Source organism: Spermophilus citellus (genome assembly GCF_964194105.1).
Source record: "Spermophilus citellus genome assembly, chromosome: 2".
NCBI lineage: Eukaryota > Metazoa > Chordata > Mammalia > Rodentia > Sciuridae > Spermophilus > Spermophilus citellus.
Window position 1 is genome coordinate 199,730,406 of NC_138183.1, and position 22,082 is coordinate 199,752,487.

Below are 22,082 nucleotides of genomic sequence, written 5' to 3' on the forward strand. Positions count from 1 at the left end.
AAGTAATAAATTGGGCTGGGGATGTGGCTCAAGCGGTAGCGCGCTCGCCTGGCATGCGTGCGGCCCGGGTTCGATCCTCAGCACCACATACCAACAAAGATGTTGTGTCCGCCGAGAACTAAAAAATAAATATTAAAAATTCTCTCTCCCTCTCTCTCTCTCTCTCTCTCTCTCTCTCTCTCTCTCTCTCTCTCTCTCCTCTCTCTTAAAAAAAAAAAAAGAAGTAATAAATTGAGGATCAGAAGAAATGAGTACAGGACTAAGATTTTAGACATATAATTTCTGGGTTTGATCCTCAGCATTGAAAAAATAAAATAAATAAACTGATATTAAGTTATTAGTCGAGCACTTAATACTTTTTTTTCCTGAACCTCCAAGACAACTTTCTTAAAGCAATATCACTATCCCCATTCTTACCTGAGGAAAGGAAACTCAGAGAAGCAAGTCACCCAGATCATAAATGATGTGGCTAGAAGGTCTGAAGTGTAGCCATCCTTCTCCCTCCCACCTTTCCTCTTTGTCTTCTTCCTTTCCCAGCAGCCATATGGGAGGCAGGTTCTAGGCTCTGAGTGATAATAAGCTCCTTCCATTGAGCAACTTAGAGAAATAAAAACAAGGACATTTCAGTGTGCTAAGTGAACGGAGAGGAGCATCCTGACTCAGGCTTTTGAGCTCCAAGTGGACCACCCAAAGAAGGGCATTGGCACCTGGAAGCCCCTTCCAAGAAACAGTGGTTGAAAATGCCCTGGTCTCAGAGGGTAACATAGGGAACAGGGACAATGGAGTTGAAGGAAGGGGCAGGTTGCAAGAAGCTGGTGAGAAGCTGGGATCTAGCAGCATGAACCCCTGAGAGTGGCTTTTGCTAACAGGTACAGTGCATCAGGGGGGAGAGAGGCCAGGTTTGCTTCTGTTACAACTGAACAGCAAGAGAGGGAAGAGGAGGAGGGCACATGAATCAGTGAATCTAAGATAGGAAGAAGCAGGACCAAAATTGGATTCAGCGTGAGTAGGTGGTACATTAGAAGAAGGAACAGCCTAGGATAATTCAGGGAAGGGATATGGTAAGTAAGATGGGGGTCTGAGAAGGGGTCACTGAACTAATAGTAAGGAAGTCACTGGTGATGAGTGGAGGAGATAATGAAGCATTGTAGTTCCTTGTGACAGGTCACAACTTTGGCATCCTTCATTCCTTCCAATAACCTAAACAGATACTTGGCCTAGTGGATGTGGGTCTGTAAGCTTCCAGAGCTCCTTAAATATCTGACGATTAAATAAAGAAGTAACGTTCAGAAAGGACTGAGGAACAGGAACTAGGAAAAGAGAAGCCCAGGTGAAATGGAGACAGAGGAGAGAGCATGGAGTGAGAAAGAATAAGTTGTGAAGAAGGAGAAAGGAAATGTCTGCAGTGGGGCAAATGTGTCATGTGAAAATTCCCTGATCATGTGTGGCCATCTGAGAACAAGAGTCTTCTGAAGAGTGAGGGTGAAGGGTGTACTGAGGTGTCTCAAGTAATCATTCATTTGTTCATTGCCAACCATGTGTTTGGGACCCTGGGTCACAAAGAATAAGTGATGTGCAACCTTGCATCAAGGGGATCCCAGCCTTGTTAAGGAGACAGAACAGGGGTGAGGCAATAACAAGAGTGAAACAAAAGGAGGTCCTGATGGAATCAGATCTGAATATGAGAAAGGATTAGCTAGGAGAAGAAAGGAGTGGAAGGGCCTTTTAGACAGACAGAACAGTATATGCAAAGAGCCAGGAACAAAGAATGCCATGTCTTTGGGGAACTACAAGGAGTTAAAAATGTCTGAAACTCAAAATATAAGAAAATGGGACAAGCCATGTGGCTAGGGAGATTGAGGAGTCAGAGCACGATCTCATGAGCCTCATCAAAAAGTAGAGATTTTAATTGGAAAAAAAAAAGGAATGAAACACTGAAGAATGACAGTGATGTGACTGGATTTACACTTTAAGAAAGTCTCTCTTGCTATAGTAAGAAGAATTGATTAGAAGAGGGAAGAGCAAAGTATAGGAAGATCATTTAGAAGATTCTTGCAAAAATTCACATGAAAAGATGGTGAGGTAAGGGCAACAGCAGAAGTGATGGAGAAAAGGGATGGGGCTTCGGAGACTGCCAGAGAGGACGTAGAATCAATAAGTTCCAAGAACCTTCTGGATTATGGTACATGTGAAGAAGAGAATGCTACTGTTAATTTCTGGGTTTTCAGCTTACAAACTAAGTCATATGGATATCATGAGATAGTCATTTGGAAAAGAAATGAGTTTAGGTTTGCACATAATAAGGGGCCTGTGAGCTATGCAGTAAAGATCAAGTATGCAGCAGGTTTGCAGGTCTAGAACTCAGAAGAGAGATATTTGGGAGTCTTCAACCTATAGAAGACAAGTCAAATCCTGGAAATGAATGGGATGCATGACCCAGAGGGCTGTACACCTCTGAGATAATAAGAAAGTCCAAGCCAGAACCTTAAACAACAGTAACATATAGGGGCCACGCAAAGGATCTCTTAAAGCATACTGAGACAGAATATCCAGAGGGAGCTCTTGGAGAGAGATGCACAATGCCATCATACTGTAATCATGGCAACACAGTGATAGAAATCATCTGCTTATTTCTCTCTCTCTCCCCAACTAAAGTGGCAACTCCTGGAGAGTAGGAACAGTGTTTGCTAAGACTTTATCCCATTCCCATCACCTAGCAGTGTGGCTAGCACATGGATGCTCATTACATGTTAATAGAATAAAACAGTGGTTCAGAAGCCAAAATCAAGAACAATTCAATAAGAAAAGAAAACTCAACAATGTCAGCTCCTGCCAAGAGATCAAGCAGTTGAGGACTTTTGAAAAAAAAATGCCCCAGTTTTGACAGAAGAGAGGTACCTTTCTCTTAGGGAGAGCAGTTACACAGGAGAGGCAGGAGTAAATGAGAAGTGAAGAAGTGGGAACAGCTATTAGCAGGGGGTTTTTCACAAAATATGGGAGCAAAGTAAAGTAAGAAAGCCTCTTAACTAAAGGGGTATTATAGGGTTTAAGAAGGATAAGAGGGACTGGAGGATCTTGATATGCTCCCAGGAGTAATAGGAAAGAAGGAACTGGAAATATGAGGAAGACATGGAATAATCAGTTAAAAGAAGTATCCATGGAGGAGATGGAAGTACAGATGGAGAACTGACCTCAATAGAAGAATACCTATTCGTTATTATGGGAAGAGAGGAGAAAATATTGAAAAGGATGCAGGTAAAAATTTGAGGGAGGAAGCAGAAAGCTGAGGGAATTCAAACCAGACAGCCTCAATTTTTTTTTTTTCAGCAAATGAGTAGAACAGATTTTCTACTCCTAATTCCTCTCTCTCTTCCAAACTCCACATCCATTTTGTCACCAAGTCCTGCTGACCTCTCTGTTTATAAAGAGCTCCTGCATCCACTTTCGCCCTCTTGTCATTTTTCCAGTTCAGGCCAGCATTCCCCACCCCCCACCAAGGTTCCTATAACACCCACTAACCTCCTCCTTGTCAGACTCCTCCTCCAGTCTCCACAAGTCCAATCAGCGTGGTATTTCTAAAACAAAGCTGGTAACATCACTCCACAGCTTCAAATGATTTGATGACTCTCCATTATTTATGAGTTAAATTTAACTTTTTCATGTGTTCTGCAAGACCCCTGCATGATCTAAGCCTCTGCCTACCTCCCCCATGGACTCCCTCACTTCTCTTCACCTAATGCTACAAGTTCTCTACTCACTCACTGCTGTCTTTCAGACACATGATACTTTCTTGCACATATGGATGTTCATATGCTGCTACTATGACTTGAGATGTTCTCCACCAATTCCCTCTCACCTCCACTTTTCCTGTGCTTGGTTGACTCCCTATTTATCCACAAGTTTAAATGCCATTTTCTCCAGAAAACCTCTTCTGATTTCCCTACATGGGCATAGTTTTCTCTGTTCTGTGCTGCTGTTATGACACTCACCCTATACCCTGTAAGCTCCATGAGGGCAAGGACTGTGCCCATTTTGTTTATTCTTGTAATGCCAGTTCCTATCACAATGCCCGTCAGAGTAGGTGTTTAGTATGTGTTTGCTGAATGAATAAACCAGTGGATTGATTAATAAATATACTGAAAACAATGGAGGAGGAATATGGGGTAAAGAAAAAAAAGTGTGAAAAATAGAAAAAAAATCATCTATTTATTTATTTATGGGGGGCCCAGGTGAAGGGAGAATTTATAGAAGCAAGAATTTATAGACCTATCACTTGGTATGGCTGAAAAATCATGCTAGCTAAGGTTGAGAATATGTTGGATGGGAGGGCTCAAGGACAATGAAACAAAGTGGCCAAGGAGTGAAGGGATGGTCCTTGGCATATGAGCTGGAAAGAGCACACAAAGCCAGGAAGGATCAGATTAGAAAAAAAAAAAATCAAAGAGGTCAAGGGTAAGAGGTTATTAAAAGTTTAAAAAACCTAATAGGAGGGAGGGCATCTGAAAGATGGGAAGATAAAGGAGGCTGTGGGCAGAGAGTGGAATGTAGGAATTTAGAATTTTAGAGATCAAATAAGTCTATAGAGTGCTCCTGGGACGAAAGAAGAAGGTAGCAGAGGTTAAGGAGGCAAAGAAACGGCGAAGCTGGTATTAAAGAGACACTTAGGATTATGGCAGGATATAGGGTGAACGGAAGACAACAGGGAACAAGAAAGTGAGCTCAGCGGTCTATGGATGAGAAAGAGTAATGGTATCAGCATTATAAATTAAAGAGTTTATTCAGCAGTTAGGATAGTTCTCCCCATAGTGTGCATATAACATTCATGACCATCTCCTAAGGGGTGTGCAAGTGGCTGTGAGGTAAGAGCAATCACAATACAGCTTCCTGTTGGTGTCAGGCATACCTGCTGGATGTGTGCGGCTTTGATGAAGTATATGTAACCTATATGATGGGTTGTATTGAAAGTGTATTGCTGTGACAGTATCTCCTGTGGGGTGTTTTCAATAACATTGTCTTCCATTGTATGTATTGGTTGTGATAATGATCCTGAGGGAATTTTTCTGGTTGCAACATTTCTGCTGTGGGTGTGCACTGTCCTGAGAGCATATCCCATAGGTGTACACTGGCTTGACAGAGTCTACAGTGCATTGTATTGGTTCTCATTGTGCTTCTCGGGGGTGTTTGATGTCTGTGAGGCTATTTCTCAAGGATGTATGTTGGCTGGGACTATGTCGCCCCTGTGAGTTGAGGAGGGCTATGATTATGTCCCTTGTGGGTATTTGAAGAGTTGACATAGTGACAATATTTTTCTGGCCTATGACCTTGTGGCTATAGGCCCAGCCCATGCCACACTGAGTTCATTGTGCTTCTAGACCTCGCTCTCCCCACCCCCTCCATGTGGGACCCAGGCCTCCAGTGACCTCCCTCTGTCCCCTGCACAGGATTCTGATCTAAGCATCCTGGACACAAACTCCCACTGGCTTCCACACTGGCTCTCACTTAGAACACCAGTTTGGATGACCTACCCCCACTTCAGGCTTTGCCTGCCTCTCCTTTGCTTCTCTTTACTTCTCCTCCCTCAGTTTCTTTGTCTCTCAGTTTGTCTCTGTCACACACCCATCCTCCACATTCTGACACATGGCTCCCACATCGCAGAACACAACACACACACATGCACACAAACATACACCCTCAGAGAGACTTGCTCACAATAGCACTCACCCATTCTGACCCACACCGCCTTGGAGAGACACATACATGCACACACAACTACACAGACACACGCGAACACACAACCTCCAGGGGACACGCACTGACTCACACTCAGACGATGCGCTCACACTCGGAGTAGCACACACAGCCCTGCCCTTACCCACACCCCAGGCACACTCTTCACGCCGCCACACACTCTGACTCGATGACACACGCACACAAAGACCCCCAGGCCCTGCCCCCACGCTCACGTTCACGCTCGCCCTCGTCCCGCAGGCCCAGGCCCCCCCCTCCCCCATTGTCTCCGGCTCAGAACAAAGCCCCCGGCTCCGCCGCCGCCGCTGCTGCCCGGGGAAGGCCAGCGGACCCGGCCGGCGCGGCCAGACAGGCAGGGTGGCTGCGGGCACTGACCTTCGCGCGACGCGGGCTCCTTCGCCCGGTGCTGGGGCGCCGTCCGGCTGCGGTCAGCCCCCGGGGCAGCGCCCGCCCGCGCGGGCCCTGGGGCCGCGCATCGTCCGCCGCCGCTGCCTCCAGCCGCAATCCCCTCCGGGAGGCCGGCCGTCGGTCCTCTCTCCCTTGGCCGTCGATCGGTCTGTCCGCCACCGCCGGGGCGCCGCCTCCTCCACAGCCGCCCCGCGGAGGACGCGAGATTCGCCGCCGCGGCCCGGAGCCCCCTCCCCTCCCCTCCCCTCCCCCGCCCTCCGCGCGGTAACCCGAGCCCCCGCCCCTCCACCCGCGGAGCCCCCGCCCCCGCCCCCACCCGCGCTCGCCGCGACTCCCCCACCCGCCCTCCCTCCGCCCCTCCACTTCCCGGCCCCAGTCCCGAGCGCCGGATCCGGCCCCTGCGCCGAGCCGTCCCCTAGTCCTGGTTCTCTTCCTTTCTGCCTGTCACTTCTCCCGGTCCTCTCCCGTCCGGTCCTCTACATCCTCTCCGCTCTTCCCCTTCTCTCCATTCCCTACAGCTCACCTCCTTCCCTTCTGACCCTATTCCCTAGCTTTCCCTCTTCCCCCTCACTGCCCTGTTCTGGCTCTCGCCTCTTCTCCCTCCCAACCTTGATCTTCATTCTCCCTTCCCTTTCTCCCCGTCGTTCCTCTGCGCCCCCCATCCCCTCTCTCCATGCCTTTTGCTGGATTCTCTCCTGTCAGCCTCTATGCTAAATTCTCCATCTCTTTGGAAATCCCTTTCTCACCCCTTCTCCTGTCTCTTCTGTTCTTCTTACCCATTCTCCCTGGCTTGCTCTCCCCATCTACTCCTTACCGCTTTTCCTCACACCTTTCCATTCTCTTATTCACATCTCTTTTTCCTTCCCTCCCCTTCCCCCCCCCTTCCTTCTCAATGTCCCCATTCTCTCCTGCTAGTCACTTCTCATTACCCCCCGTGGTCTTCATCTCTTCCCTCTTCTCTATCCTTGGAGACTCTTTCCCCTCACTTCCTCTCTCATCCCAAATTTAAAGCTTGAGACTCGGAGGTATTGGACCTAAGATTTTAAGGGATGGTGGTCTATCTACCTCAGAGTATAATCTCCAGTAAAATAAAGTGTGAAGGAAATTAGAGAAGTAGGGACGATCCTGAGGGACCATTTGGGAGAGAAAAAAATGGGGAGAGGTGAAGTTAGTTACAAGTGGAGCATAAACGATCTTAAAAGACTTGACTTCTCCCTCTGTCTTCCTTATGACTTTGAGTAGGCTGTGAAAAAAAAATTAAACTCTGAATTTGAGACATGAACAAGTGGCACAAAGAAATGAGGAACTTATAGGGAGAGAGAACAAAGGGTCTCTTAAACAGAGGAAGGGAGTGCAATTTTGGAAGAGTGAGGGAGAGGCTGGGGTCTTTGATGGCATCCAAATTTCTAACTTGGGCAGCAGGGTGGATGGCGGTGACAATCATTGTTCTACACAAAAAAAGAGCAGGAGTGGATTGAAAGGGGGTTGGTATAAAAAGATGATGACTTGTGATTTGGGGCTGCTGACTTTGAAGTGCCTGTTGAGTAGGTAGGTTTGCAGCTTAGAGGAGCGGTCTAGGATGGACATAAATATTTGGGAGTCATCTGCAAATACCGAATAAGCTTGAATATAGGGTGAGGTTTTTGCTTTTTTGTTTTTCCAAAATCATTCCTCAGGAAAGAGGGAGTAACCTTATATTTGAGTCCTTACAAAGTCTCTCATATTACAGGGTTTGCTCTCATTTACTTTATTTTGAACAACAAACCACTGAAGAGGGCAGTATGGTATGGTGACTAAGCTTGTGGACTCTGGAGCCAGACTGCCTGGCTCGGGGTCCAGATGCTGCCATTTTTGAGTTGTGTGCCTTTGGAAAAGTTATTTAACCTGTTTCTGCCTCAGTTTTCTCATCTCTAAAATGGGGCCAAAGATTAAATTATTTAATATAGGCAAAGCACAATGTACCTGGCACACAGTTGGTACCCAGTAAATGCTAAGTACGGGCAAGACCCATTAGCCTGAAATGTCCTCAACAATGCTATTTGGATACTTGTAGAGGTCATTTGCCACAGAATCCCTGGTCAAAGAAATTTAACACAGCTTTGTTAACTATTCCCGCTAGTATGACCTCACACAACTGCATGTGTTGGATGTCTCTAAATATATTTTAAAAGATTACTTTAAAAAGCAGTACAGAGTACTTGGGAGGGGCTTCTGAAATACTAGAAATGTTCTATTTCTTGACCTGAGTGATGTTTTATGGATGTTTCACTTTATGACAGTCCATTGAACTGTATATGACTTGTGTCCTTTTCTGTATAAATGTTGTACTTCGGTATAAAAGTTAACAGTTAAAAAACGATCTTAGAAACACAATACATCATGTGATTCTGTGAACATACTCTTGCAGATGCATGCCAAAAGCTAACTACTCTAGTGTGATGCAAATGGGACTTGTGACTTGGGATAAAGTTTCCAATGACTGCATCATCTCTGGATTCAAACTCTGCTGTGTCCTCTCCCATATCCTTCACTTAGACTGAAGAGAAAGTCATCTGACATGGGAAAAGGTATAAGATAGATGAAAAAGTGACCTACTGATGAGAAAGACACTGCTTTTTAGGGTGTATTTTAAGAGTAATGTTACTAATATTGTTTAGTAACTTCTATTATTTCATATGATATATGAATTTAAACATATGAAACATATATGAATGTAAACATATAAAATTTAACCCATGATTGCTTCATCTTCATCTTGTGTACATTTTCAGGCTGGTCAAAATCTTTCTAGATTTTCTCATTGGGAAAATGAGCAATCTCCTTGGGTTTGGGTTGCCTTATATGGTAAATGTGACATGATAAGGGAAACTAAGGGAGTGAATGAGATTGCTCAGGGAGAGCAAGCACATTAGAAAAAGAAGAGAGTCTAGGACAGACCCTGAGAAGTTCCAACACTAAAAGGTTGGGAAGAGGAGAAACAGCTCTAAAAGGAAAGTGAGACAGCATTGCCTGGAAGAGAGAGAAAAGACAGGGAGGTGAGTGGTACCAGGGAAGAAAGGCCTAAAAGAACCATGATGTAGGGAGTAGTCATCAGGGTTGACTGACACAGAAAACGCCGGGGAGGTGAGGACTAAAAAGTATCCTCTGAATTTGTTCAGGGGCTTTGGGGGGTGGGGGCGCTGATGACCTTGGAGACAACAGGGTAGATACAGTGGTAGGGATGAAAGCTGGCCAGCACTCAGTAATAAAGGAGTGGGTGGGAAGAGAGGAGGTAAAGATTTGGAGCAGAACTTGTTCTATAAGGACTTGACTCCAGGGAAGGAGAGAGACTTGTTGGGTACAGGGGACAGGGGTTTTAGGCATAAAAGAGTGTTTTTAAATAGGATAACCTACACGTATTTATTTTCTTGCATCTTTCACTTCTTGAAGACACATTCAGGTACCTACTGAATGTGCAGCTTTATACAAAGGACACATAGGTAATTAAGATAGGACTAAGGAGTTCACAGTAAGCTGGAAAGACAGACTTGAAAACTGGCACCAGAAATACAATAGAGGAAGTCATGAGGTTGTTGACATAGAAGGAAATCTTAATGCGGACCAGGGATGGGACATCATCAAATAGCATCACAAAGATAGTAGTGGAACTGGCTCTTGAAGGATGAGTAGAAGCAAAACAGAAGGGAGAAGTTGGAGAAAAGACTTTCAGGTGGAATAAACAGCACCATGTTCAAAATCACAGGGGCTGAAAGGAAATAGTTCTGCACATGTAGGCTGGTATAGAGGTAACAGTGGTGGTGGTCCTGTAATATTGAGGATGAAAGGAGACCAGATAGAAATGAGTTTCAATTGTCTACTTATAATGGAAATCTAAACTATAAGATGGTGGTAGTAGGGTTAGAAAAGAGGAGTAAGATATGGGAGAAATTGCAGAGATAAAACTATGATACTTGGTGGCTGACTAGTAGTGAGAGGTGTGGCAAGGGAGGAGGATCCTGATATAGCTCCCACAACCTGGGTTAGATATTAGTGATGTTACTTAGGTTGAGGGAAAAAAAGGAGGAGGAGGTTTGTGGGAAGAGGTAAGGTGATGGATTTGGTTTTGGATATGATGAACTTAAGATGTAGGTGAGATAGAAAAATGAAGTTCGAGTGATAAAGTATAAAATTAGGAACTTAGAAAAGAGCTGAGAATAGATATTTTGGAGCCATCAGTATATAGGTGGTTCCTGAGTATGGCAGCACATGCCTATAATCACAGTGACATGGGAGGCTGAGGCAAGAGGATGATAAGTTCAAGGACAGACATGGTCACTTAGTGAGAACCTGATTCAAAAAAACCAAAAATAAGTAAGGACTAGGTATGTGTGCCCTGAGTTCAATCCCCAGTACCAAAAAAAAAAAAAAAAAAAAAAAAAAAAAAAGGTATATAGGTGGTAAGTGGGTAAATGGAGCCCTGAGACCCAATGAGGTCACCTATAGAGAGTGCACAGTTTCTGGAGGGGTGGGTAACAAAAGAGCCATGAAGGAAATTGAGGAGAAACAGTAAATGAAGTAGGAAGAAAACAAGACAAGACAGTAGAGTCCAATGTGTTATCATAGATGCCAAGGAAAGAAAAAGCTCCTAGAATAAGAGTTGTCATTGAGTAAAATTACTGACAGGTCCTTGTTAGATTTTAGCATCAGATATAGCTGATGATCTCACTAATGAAGGAGAGAAGGGAAAAGATACTAGACCACAGGGAGATAAGGATAGGAGTGGAGGTAAAACATTGGTGTTTGTGTGTAAGAGTGAAAAGTTAATTACATGTACAAGAAACTCAATTTGAATTAGTTTAGGAGAGAAGTCAACCATACCTGAATGGAAACAGAAACTGAAATACCATCAAGACTTTCTCTGTGTCTCCAGTTCATGTTTTTCTTTTCATTTCACTTTGCTTATTAGGTTCATTTTCTCCTGTTGATTTTCTTAGAAAATTTATTTCAGAGTAATTTTAGATTTATAGAAAAGTTACCAAGATAGTACAAAGAGAATTCCCATATACCCTTCATCCAGCTTTCTCTAATTAACATGGGCTAACATTGGTACATTATGGTTAAATTACAGGCTCTGTTCTGATTTTACCAGCTTTTCCACTAATGGCCTTTTTCTATCCCAGGATTCAATTTAAGATACCACATTGCATTTAGTCATCAGGCTTAGCTAGTTTCCTCTGGTCTGTGACAGTTTCTCCATCTTTCCCTCCTTTTTTTTTTTAACATTTTTTTAGTTATTGATGGACCTTTATTTTATTCATTTATTTATATGTGGTGCTGAGAATCAAACCCAGTACCTCACACATGTGAGGCAGGCGCTCTACCACTGAGCCACAACCCTTGCCCTTTCCTTGCTTTTTATGACCTTATTAGTATTAAAGTGTACTGGCTAGGCAATTTTGTAGAATTTTCCTCCATTTGGATTTTTTTTGATGTTTTTCTTATGGTTAGACTAGGGAGAAAAATTCCCAGTGAGATGAAGTGCATTTCTTACCATGTAATATCAGGGAGTGCATAATATCACCCCTGATATAATTTCTACCAGTGAAGCTATCCTTGGTCACTGGGTTAAGGTTGTATCTGGCAGGTCTCTCCACTGTAAAGCTACTTCCTTTTTCCTTTCCATAGTTTTTTTTTTTTAGTTATTCATAAATGATGACATTTATTTAAAAAAATACTGTAATTTTTTTCATATTTTTATTGGTATTTGATAGTTGTACATAATGGTGGTATTCATTGTTACATGTTTTTTCATGCATACAATATAACAATATAATTTGGCCAATATCATTCCACAGTGTTTTCCCTTTCCCTCTTCCATATTCTGTTCTTTGGAAGTGAGTCATTAAGACCCATACTCACGAAGGGACAGATTCCACCTCCTAAAGAGGGCACATATGATACATATTATAACAATTATGCCATTAGGAATTCTTCTGTATGGAACATTTGTCTCTTCTCATGATTTTTAAAATTAGTTTTCAAATCAGTACTATAAATATACTTAGCTTTAAAAAATGGTTCCTAGAATAAGTTTATAAATCCTAGGGAAAGACTGGGTGGCCTGAATTGGCTGTCCTGCCCATCCAGATCAATCTTGGGAACAGGTGTGAGGGTCACTTATAAGATGGCAGTTCCCATTCAGACTAATTATTAAAAGTGCTGTGACATACACTTCCCTTTTTGTTAAGCTCTGGTTCCTTCTAAGGGACATTTCATTTAAACTTCAGTTCTCAGCTGAAGTATCACTCCTTCACAGATGTCTTCCCTGATTTGTCTGACTGGATTGAATCTCCATGTTGTGGGCTCTCATAGTTCCTAGTAGTTCTCCCTTATGACAGTTATCACAGTTTCGAGATTACAAACTTTCAGGTGTGGGGATATTTGACCAAATGTATATTACTTTGTTAAACCATAAACCTGGTGTGTGCACTGTGTTTGCATATAGGCGATGTTCAGTTAGTATTTGTTAACTGCATGACTGGCCTAAGGGGGTTGTTGTTCCAGAAGAAAGAAAGGATATTAATGAGACCACAGGATCAAAGGCTAATCAGTGAGTATAGAAAGAGAGAGATAAAGGGGTGAGTGGGGAGAGAGAATATAGGCAATGGGGTTGAGAGGAAAAGTGGAGAGGGGAAGGGCTAAGGAACATTGTTTGGAGAAAAGCCATAGGGGCATGTTTAATACCACAGGTAAGGAACTAATTGGATAGGTTGTGGCTAGTGGAAACAGGTCCCATAGGAGAGAAAAAGAACTGAGGAATCAGATATGACAATAAGGAGAGGTTGTTTGTTTGATTGTTTTAAACAAAAGAGAAGTACCTGCTTCTTCAAGGCTGAAAGGGAAATGGTAAGGATACAAATAAGACCATGCATGAAGCTATGTGGCAGTGGGGGAGGGAATGAGGTGGGAATCTGAGGCCATCACACCTGATGATATCATTCTCTCTGGAGAGGAGTTGGGGTTTTGTGTTAAATGACATACAAGGTAGGCACTATATTTGAAATCTTGAGAAAAGTTTTCAAGAAACACTTAAGGTTTAGATACGTGGTATTGAAGCCAGATTTAAAGTTAGGTAGTCAGTGTAGTTAGGTAAATTGGGTCTAATATCAAGTGAAATCTAAAATGGAGGCCATGCTGAGAATGACTCAGGGAAAACGCGGGACAACTCATGGAATGTTAATGAAGTCCTGAAAAGGCCCTAGGCCAAAGTCCACCTCAAAGAAACAGCCCCCAACAGATTTGGAGATAGCCCATCCCAGAGAAGTGATAAGCCCATCCCAAAAGTCCTTCCTGCCCGTTTGGCCCACCTGTGTCCTAACCCTTCCCACCTACATTCCATCACCAAAACTACAAAAAGGGGAAACAACTGCACTTCCACGGATTCCACCTCTTGGGTCCCCTTCTTCCTCCGGGAGAAGTCTTTTCTGCTGTCCTTTAATAAACTTCTAATTTCTACTCTGACCTTGCCTCGGCGTGCTTCTTTGGTGTTATTCTTCAACATCAGGGAAGCAAGGACTTGTCACCGGTCAACAGCGGTATCAGTATCCCTCAAAAGCTTATGTGTGAGACAATGTTAGGTTTAATTTTGGAAAGTTTAATGATTCAAGCTGGAAAAGCTTTAAAATGTTGTGAGTGGACCTTCATAGGCAATTCTGGTGGGAGTTTAGAAGACCGGAATGCCAATAAGACTGTGGACAGCAAAGACTGGAGTCATGAGGTTTCAGAGGAGAAGGGGAACTCTATTGGAACTTGGACATTGTGGCTAAAAAGTTGTCTACATTTTGCCCATGTCCTGAGACTTTCTGTGAGGATGAATTTAAAGATGATGGACTTCTTGGGGCTGGGGATATGGCTCAAGTGGTAGCGCGCTCGCCTGGCATGCGTGCGGCCTGGGTTCGATCCTCAGCACCACATACAAAGATGTTGTGTCTGCCGAAAACTAAAAATAAATATTAAAAATTCTCTCTCTCTTTAAAAAAAATAAAATAAAGATGATGGACTTCTTAATCTGTTGGAAGAAATTTCTAGGCAGCATAACATTTAGGCGGTGTCATTGATATTGCTGGAAGCTTTTAGCCAAATTTATTGTGATAATCAGGAGCAGAAAGATTTGAAAAACTTGTAGTTTGACCCCAAAACTGAGTAAAACTGGGGCTAAAGAAGATGTGGTTGTTAAAGGCATTGCAACCACTTAAAAAAAAAAAAAATGCTAAAGACATTGACCAGAGACAATAGGAAAGATGACTTGCAGGCATCTCAGGAATTGGCAAGACCACACCCATCTCAGACTGAAGGGTGTAAAAGTAAAAATTCCTTTGAGAAGAGACCAGTGGGGCACCCTGCTTACACATGGGTCCTAGAAAGTTGTTTTACCATGCTCAGCTACTTAGGCATTCAGAGGCTGCTGCAGCTGAGATAGGATAGGCTATGGAAAGTAGGGAAAGGGATAGTAAAGGACAAAAAGAGGGCAAGTATGAGAATAGCCATCTTACCATGCCCGGGCATATTATGAAGCAGTTACTGTTTCTCAGGAAAGTATAAATTTCCAGCTTTCAGAAAGCATTTGCATAATCCATAATCCAGCCTGCACCCACTGAGGGACAATTGAAATATCCAAAACCAATCAAGAGGAGCTTATCAACTTCTCCTTACATGTTTTTTAAAGAAGGAACCCTGGGGGCAGAGGATGTGGTTCAAGTGGTAGGGTGCTTGCCTAGCATTCCTGAGGCACTGGGTTTGATTCTCAGCACCACATAAAAATAAAGATATGTGTCCACCTAAAACTAAAAAATAAATATTAAAAAAAAAGAAGGAACCCTGTAAGACTTAAAGGGAACCCTTGTACCTCCCAGGTGTGTTCTGAGACTTTCTCTCACTTTCCTCTTTAATAAAATTCCTGCTTGCTTGCTTACTTGGGAGTTCGTGGTGTTCATTTTTTGATTCCATGGAACCTGAACCTGATCCCAACTCCTGCCAGTAACATGGCCATGGTCCATGGGGTTACGTCTGCTGCTTTAGATGGTGGCAGACCACATGGTGCTTGTTTTGCGGGATTTCAGGATTGCTTGGAGGTTTCCACCAAGATTTTAAAGGAAGGCCTGGGAGGCCAGGCAAAGTGCAGCAGGATCAGAGTCCTTGTAGGCAGGCCCTGAGAGGGCAATGTGTGTAGATATGAGGAGGAAGCCAATGCTGCAGTGGAGACTCCTCAATATTAAGAAATGCCAGTACTGTGGAATATCTTACAAGAAAAGCCACAGGACTTGATCAGACATAAGTCAAGAGAGGTGCAACCAGCAAAGCCTTAGGGGTGGAGCTACACAAGCCCTTAGGAGAGCACATCACCAATGCCATGTGCTTCAGATGCTGGAAACAGAGCTACAGGACTGTTTGACCAGCTAGGATTTGGTCTTGTTTTGGTCCCAACCTTTCTTTCTATGCCCCTGTTTCTACTTTTTGGAATGGAAATGTTTACTCTGTGCCTTTATATATTGGATAAATATAATTTGCTTTTGATCTTTACAGGAGCTCACACTGAGAGTTTGCCTTGAGTCTCAAAAAAGACTTTGGACTTGGACTTTGGACAATTCTGGAACTGTTGAGACTATGGGGACTCTTGGAAATTGACTGAATGTATTTTGCATGAGTTTTGGGGGTCCAGGAGCAGCATGTTATGGTTTAGATATGTGGTGTCCTCCAAAAACCATGTGTGAGACAATGCAAGAAGGTTAGAGCTGAAATGAGAACCTTATGAGAACCTTAATCCAATCCTGATAGGGATTGTGTAACAGTGATAACTGAAAGCAAATAGAGTGTGGCTAGAAGAGGTGGGTCCTTGGGGTTTATATTTTGTTGTGGTGAGATCCCCCACGCTTCCTGTTCTGAGCCACTTTCCTCTGTCACACCCTTCCACCATGATGTTTTGCCTCACCTTGAACCCTGAGGAATGGAGTCAGATGTCTATGGACTGATACCTCAGAAATCATGAGCCCCCAAATAAACTTTTCATTGTCTATTTGTCCTTGTCAGGTCTGTTGATCACAGCAGTGCAAAAGCAGACTAAAACAGACACTATTACATGAGATTGGCTAATGCTCTTACAGGACTAAAGGACCAAGGGATTAGTGAGAAAACAAAGCTAGTGAAGCTAGTGAGAAAACTAAGGATATAGACACATCTACATCTATATTGAAGTCCTTGACGACAAAGGAGAGGGCCATTTTATCATCACACCGAGTAGGTAGAAGTTTGTATAATATGATCTCAAAGTTTGGGGTGTGCAGATGGAGAAGCTATTGTCTCTATAATGGGCCTTGGAGAGCCGGAAGAGTATAGTATCTCCTCTGCAGATAAGTGGAAGGAGGTGTAAAAGTGAAGGTCAGATCTCTCTCTATGAAGTGGAGGCTCAGGGGTGTAGAGACGACTGAGAATTTAAGGTTTTTCCATCCTGATATGGCAGTTTCAGAACAGGGAGAACTGAGGGTCAGGTACCCAATGGGATGGGCTAAATGTTAGGGAAGCAGTAAGAGGGCAAAATATCCCAAGGGTAAGGAAAGGCAGATCAGTGTGGGGAAATTCAAATATCGAATGAAAGATGACAAAAAGGCCTGCCTTGTGAATGATGATCCCAACAGACAGGATGGCAGGCAGAAAATTTATGGTGGCTCCCTTATTCCTTTGTTCCTTCTTAGTAAAAAAGGGGACACTAGGTAGCATCAGGGCTTGGTTTTAGACTTCTCGAAGTGTTAACCTCTCTGTTCAAAGTAGTCATGAGAAGTCTCATGTCATTAGAGCTCCTTGGTAGAGTCCAACTCTGGAGGAACAAAGCAAAAGCATTAAAAAATGGCCTGGACTCAGCACTGTTACATTTGGGATCTTTTAAGAGTAAGAATGTTTTCCAGGATCTGAAGGATTTCAAATCCCTATAGAGACTCTAGGAAAGAAAGGAAACTTCTGATTCTTTCCCAAGAGCAGAGAAGAGTCTGAGAAAGCAGGAGGTGGAATCTAGAAAAAGGGTGGAGAGATTAAATGTGAAGAGGAAGGATGCCTATCTTCTGGGAAGAGAAATAAGGAAAGCCAGTTTTCTGAATTTCAATTTATACAGGGATCAGTTTTTTTGGAGTTTACCAATTTTGTTGATTTACCAAAATTTTTGTTTCTTTCAATTATGTGTAAAGGTTGTAACAATCTGCATTTGAACTACTTCTGAAGATTTCTACAAAGTATTAGTTTACCAGTTTAAAGTTTAGCTTAGCTTTGTTTTAGTTTTAATTTATTTGCAGCTGTTTCACTGAAGTCATTTTGCCATGGTTGGCCAATTTCAGTGTATTCTAAGTTTTTCCTTACTTTGAAATTATGACTTTTGGGAATGGGATTTTCTTGTGCATTTTACTCTAAGTGTTTTGCAATGACTCAAATGTCAAAAATTTTATAAACAATCCTGGGGAGGGGGAGATTCTCTCTTCCAATGTATTTTCAATCCAATAATTTGCCTTTTTCTTTAACTTTATTTGTACATTTGAAATTTTAATAGATGGGTAAGTGTGGGCTAAAATATGAGTATAATATATTTACATGCTGGCTGGAAAACTGTCTAATAGTTACTTCAATCAAGTATAGAATTAATTATAATAAATCCTGCTATAAACTTATTACTTCAAGACAAATTTTCTAAGATATAAAGATGGCTATTGCTAAATGGGTCTTCTATCACAGTGACATCTGAGAAACATCTGAAGAATATTTCTGCCAGTTCCATTTATACAACAATAGGAAGATTATAATTTAGGAAGATCCCTGCTTATCCTTATTGTAGATTATGTAGTTGCTACTATTTCAAAATAGTTTTTACTTTGGCTTTATTTTTTTAAGCAATAGCTTTTTTGACACTCAACATATACATCTTAAAATTAATTATTTAAAAGTCTACAATTCACAATGGCTTTTAGTAGATTTTACAGAGTTGTGCATCCGTCACTACAAATTCTAGGATGGTTCATCACCCAAAAAGAAACCAATACCCTCAAACTCACACCCAAAATGTTATTCCCATCAGCAGTTGTTCCACTCCCTCTTCTCCCCCATCCTCCTGGCATCAATAGTCTCCTTTCTGACTCTATGGATTTGCCTCTTCCAGACATTTTACATAAATTGAGTCCTACAACATAGCACTTTTTGCACCTGGCTTCTTTTATTTCATGTTTCCAGTACTCATACATGTTGTAGCATGTATCAGTATGTAATTTCTTTTGTATGACTAAATGATATTCCATTGTATGGATATAATACATTTTCTTTATATAATTATGGACATTTCAATTTCCACTTTGGGGCATGTCCTGTTAAGGATTTTTGTATATAAATTTTTGTGTGGCCATATCTTTACAATTTTCTTAGGTGCAGAGTTACTGGTGTACCTGTTATAACTTAATGCTTAACTTTTTGAAGAAATATTTGAAGAAATTTGTCAAACTGTTACTAAAGCAGCTCCATTGTTTCACATTCCCACTGCTGTGTATGAGGGTTCCAATTTCTCCCTATCCTTATCAACACTTATAATTGGTCATATTTTGATTATAGTTATCCTAGTGGGTGTAAAGTGGTATTTCACCATCATTTCAATTTGCATTTCTCTAATGATTAATAACATTGAACTTTTTGTATGCTTATTGGTCATTTGTATATCTTTTCTAACCTCTTTCAGGATTTTCTCTTTGTTTTTGTTTTTCTGTAGTTTAAATATGATATGCCGAAACAGATTTTTTTCCCCCAATATTTATCATGTTTGACATTCTCTAAGCTGTGAGGATTTGTGATTTGGTTACTGTTATTAATTTCAGAAAACTCTCAGCCATTATTACATCATTGTTTTTTTCTTTCTTCTGTTCTGGTACTTCATTATACATATACATGACACCTTTTGTTATTGCTTCTCAGTTCTTGGATATCCCACTCAATTTTTAATAATTTTTTTCTCTTTGATTTTCAGTTTCAAAAGTTTCTACTGACAAAAGTTCACTTTTTCTTCCCTCAGTCAAGTCCAGTCTACTGATAAGCCCATCAAAAGTGTTATTTTCATTATAGGGTTTTATTTTCTAACATTGCCTTTTGATTGTCTACTTTTCCTTTTCTCTGCTTATATTATCCATCTCTTCTTAAATGCTGTCCTCTCTTTTATTTGGGCCCTTAGCATAAAATCATAGTTATCTTAAATTTTCAGCCTGATAATTCCAAATCTCTGTCACATCTAAGTCTGGTTTTGGTACTTGCTTTGCCTTTTCAGATTATATTTTTTGCCTTTTTTAAAAAATATTTATTTATTTTTTAGTTCTCGGCGGACACAACATCTTTGTTGGTATGTGGTGCTGAGGATCGAACCCGGGCTGCACGCATGCCAGGCAAGCGCGCTACCGCTTGAGCCACATCCCCAGCCCCTATTTTTTGCCTTTTAACATGACTTATAATATATTGTTGAAAATTGATGTGATGTATCATGTAAAAGGAACTGAGAGAGATGGGCTTTGTGTTTAGTGGGTTAAGAGTCAAGCTAGGTTTACTGTTGGTTTCAGCTGAGTTTAAAATCTTCACCTTTGGGGCTGGGATTGTGGCTCAGTGGTAGAGTGCTTGCCTAGCATGCACGAGGCCCTGGGTTCGAACCTCAGCACCACATAAATGTAAAATAAAGATATTGTGTCCACCTAAAACTAAAAAATAAATATTAAAAAAAAAATAAAATCTTCACCTTTTTGTCTTATGTGTTGTCTTTGGGTTTTCCTTGAGACTCCGTAAATAGTGTGTGAGACTTGCAGTTCTCTTAACTATAGCCTATTATTTAGCTGGAGCCCCATTAATGTGGTGAAAAGGTGTGAAGGATAAGGGAAGAATGCTATAGTGTTTTGATTAGATCTGAGTCTTTAATGAGTCTGTGTCCCTGGGCTCTGATCTTCAAAAGTACTTCTCAGCCATCCCACCTCCACAGGCACATATTAAAGAGATAGGAATACTAAATGGAACTGAAGATGGGCATTTCTCTTTCTTAATTTTGTTTAGCCTTTGGTAAAACCCAAATCAGTTAGGTTTTAGTAAAATTTTTTCCACTGAGGGCAGGCCTTATAAGAACAGAAAGCTGCCAGGCAAATGCCTGTAATCCCAGTGACTCAGAAGACTGAGACTGGAGGATCAAAAGTTCAGAGCCAGCCTCGGCAATTTAGCAAGAGCCTAAGCAACTTAACGAGGCCCTGTCTCAAAACAAAAAATAAAAAGGGCTGGGGATGTGGCTCAGTGGTTAAGTGCTCTGGTTCAATCCCTGGTACCCCAAAACCAAAACAGAAAACCTTGGATATATTTTGAATTTGTTATTTTTTGTCCCCCTGCTGGAAACATGTGGAAATTTTCTCTACTCTTCAATGGGAAAACCTGTTGGGGCTCCCAGTTCTTGTCAAACCAGAAATTGGTTGTACATCTTCTTTGGAGATACACATCTTCTTTGTCTATTCAAATCCTTTTTCCATGTAAAACCTGAGTTACTTTCTATTGTTGAGTTGTAAGAACTCTTATATTCTGGATATTAGTTTCTTATCAAATATGTGATTTGCAATGATTTTTTTCCAATTCTGTGAATTGTCTTTTCATTTCTTGTTAGTGTGCATTGAAACACAACATTTTTTTAATATTTATTTTTTAGTTATAGGTTGACACAATATATTTATTTTATTTTAATGTGGTGCTTAGGATCGAACCCAGGGCCTCACACATGCTAGGCGAGTGCTCTACCTCTGAGCCACAACCCCCGCCCGAAACACAACATTTCTAATTTTGATGAATTTCAGTTTATCTAATTTTTTTCATGCTCTTGGTGTCATGTTTAAGAAATAGTTGTCTAAAGCAAGATCAAGAAGTTTCGCTTCTATGTATTTTCAAAGTTTTAATAACTTTAGCTCTTACAGAGTTAGGTCAGTAATCCATTTGAGTTACTGCTGTATGTGGTGTGAGGTCAAGGTCTGCCATGGTTGTGGTGAGTGTTTACCTATGTAAAGTGTTGGCTCCGATGGAAGTGGTAATCAGAGGTGCTGTGGACCTCAGAGAGGTGGAGCCTTGTGGGATGCCTTAGGGCTTGGGACATGCTCTCAAAAGTGATTACAAGATACCACCTGTATTCCTTCTGTCTCTCTGCTCCAGTTAGAGATGTGAACATTTTTCTCCAACAAGTGCTCCCCATCATTTCCATCTGTGGTTTGAGGGGATGCAGTCAAGGGCAGCCCTAGCCAAGTCTGTGTTTTGCCATTTGAACTTTGAACCTCCAAAACTGTGAGCTCAATAAAGCTTTACTAACTGCCTCAGGTATTTTGTTGTAGTAACATGAATCTGACTAATACAAGGCCTAAATTTGCTCTTTTGCTTATGGCTATCTAGTTGCCCCAGCATCATTTGTTGAAAAACACTTCTCTTTCTCTGTTTAATTTTCTTGTCATACTTGTCAAAAATCAATTGGCCATAAATGTAGGAGTTTATTTCTGGACTGTAAATTGTATTTCATTGATTTATGTCTACCCTTATGTTAGTACCACACAGTCTTGATTACTTTATGTAAGTTTTGAAATTGGGAAGCATGAGTCTTCCAACTTTATTCTTATTTTTCAAGTTTATTTATTTATTTACTTATTTAGGTATCACAGATTGAACCCAGGGGTGCTTAACCCCTGAGCCACATCCCCAGTCCTTTTTTATATTTTACTTAGAGACAGGGTCTCCCTGAGGTTGCTTAGGGCCTTTCTAAGTTGCTGAGTCTGGCTTTGAACCCACAATCCTCCTGCCCCAGCCTCTCAAACCATTGGGATTATAGGCCTGTGCCAGTGTACCAGGCCTCAAGTTTAGTTTGGAAATTCTGAGTC

The 22,082-nt window shown here is 41.7% G+C and overlaps 1 protein-coding gene across 2 annotated transcripts in view; it reads right to left on the reverse strand.

Annotated features, from left to right (window-relative positions):
• The window catches only part of DCHS1 (dachsous cadherin-related 1), a 34,749-nt gene extending 28,309 nt beyond the window's left edge, over positions 1 to 6,440 (reverse strand). For both annotated transcript variants that reach the window (XM_081281543.1, XM_081281542.1), the window contains exon 1: positions 6,124 to 6,440. The gene's annotated coding sequence lies outside the window, so the exon portion shown is untranslated. The remainder of the gene's footprint in view (positions 1 to 6,123) is intronic.
• Between the last annotated feature and the right edge of the window lie 15,642 nt (positions 6,441 to 22,082).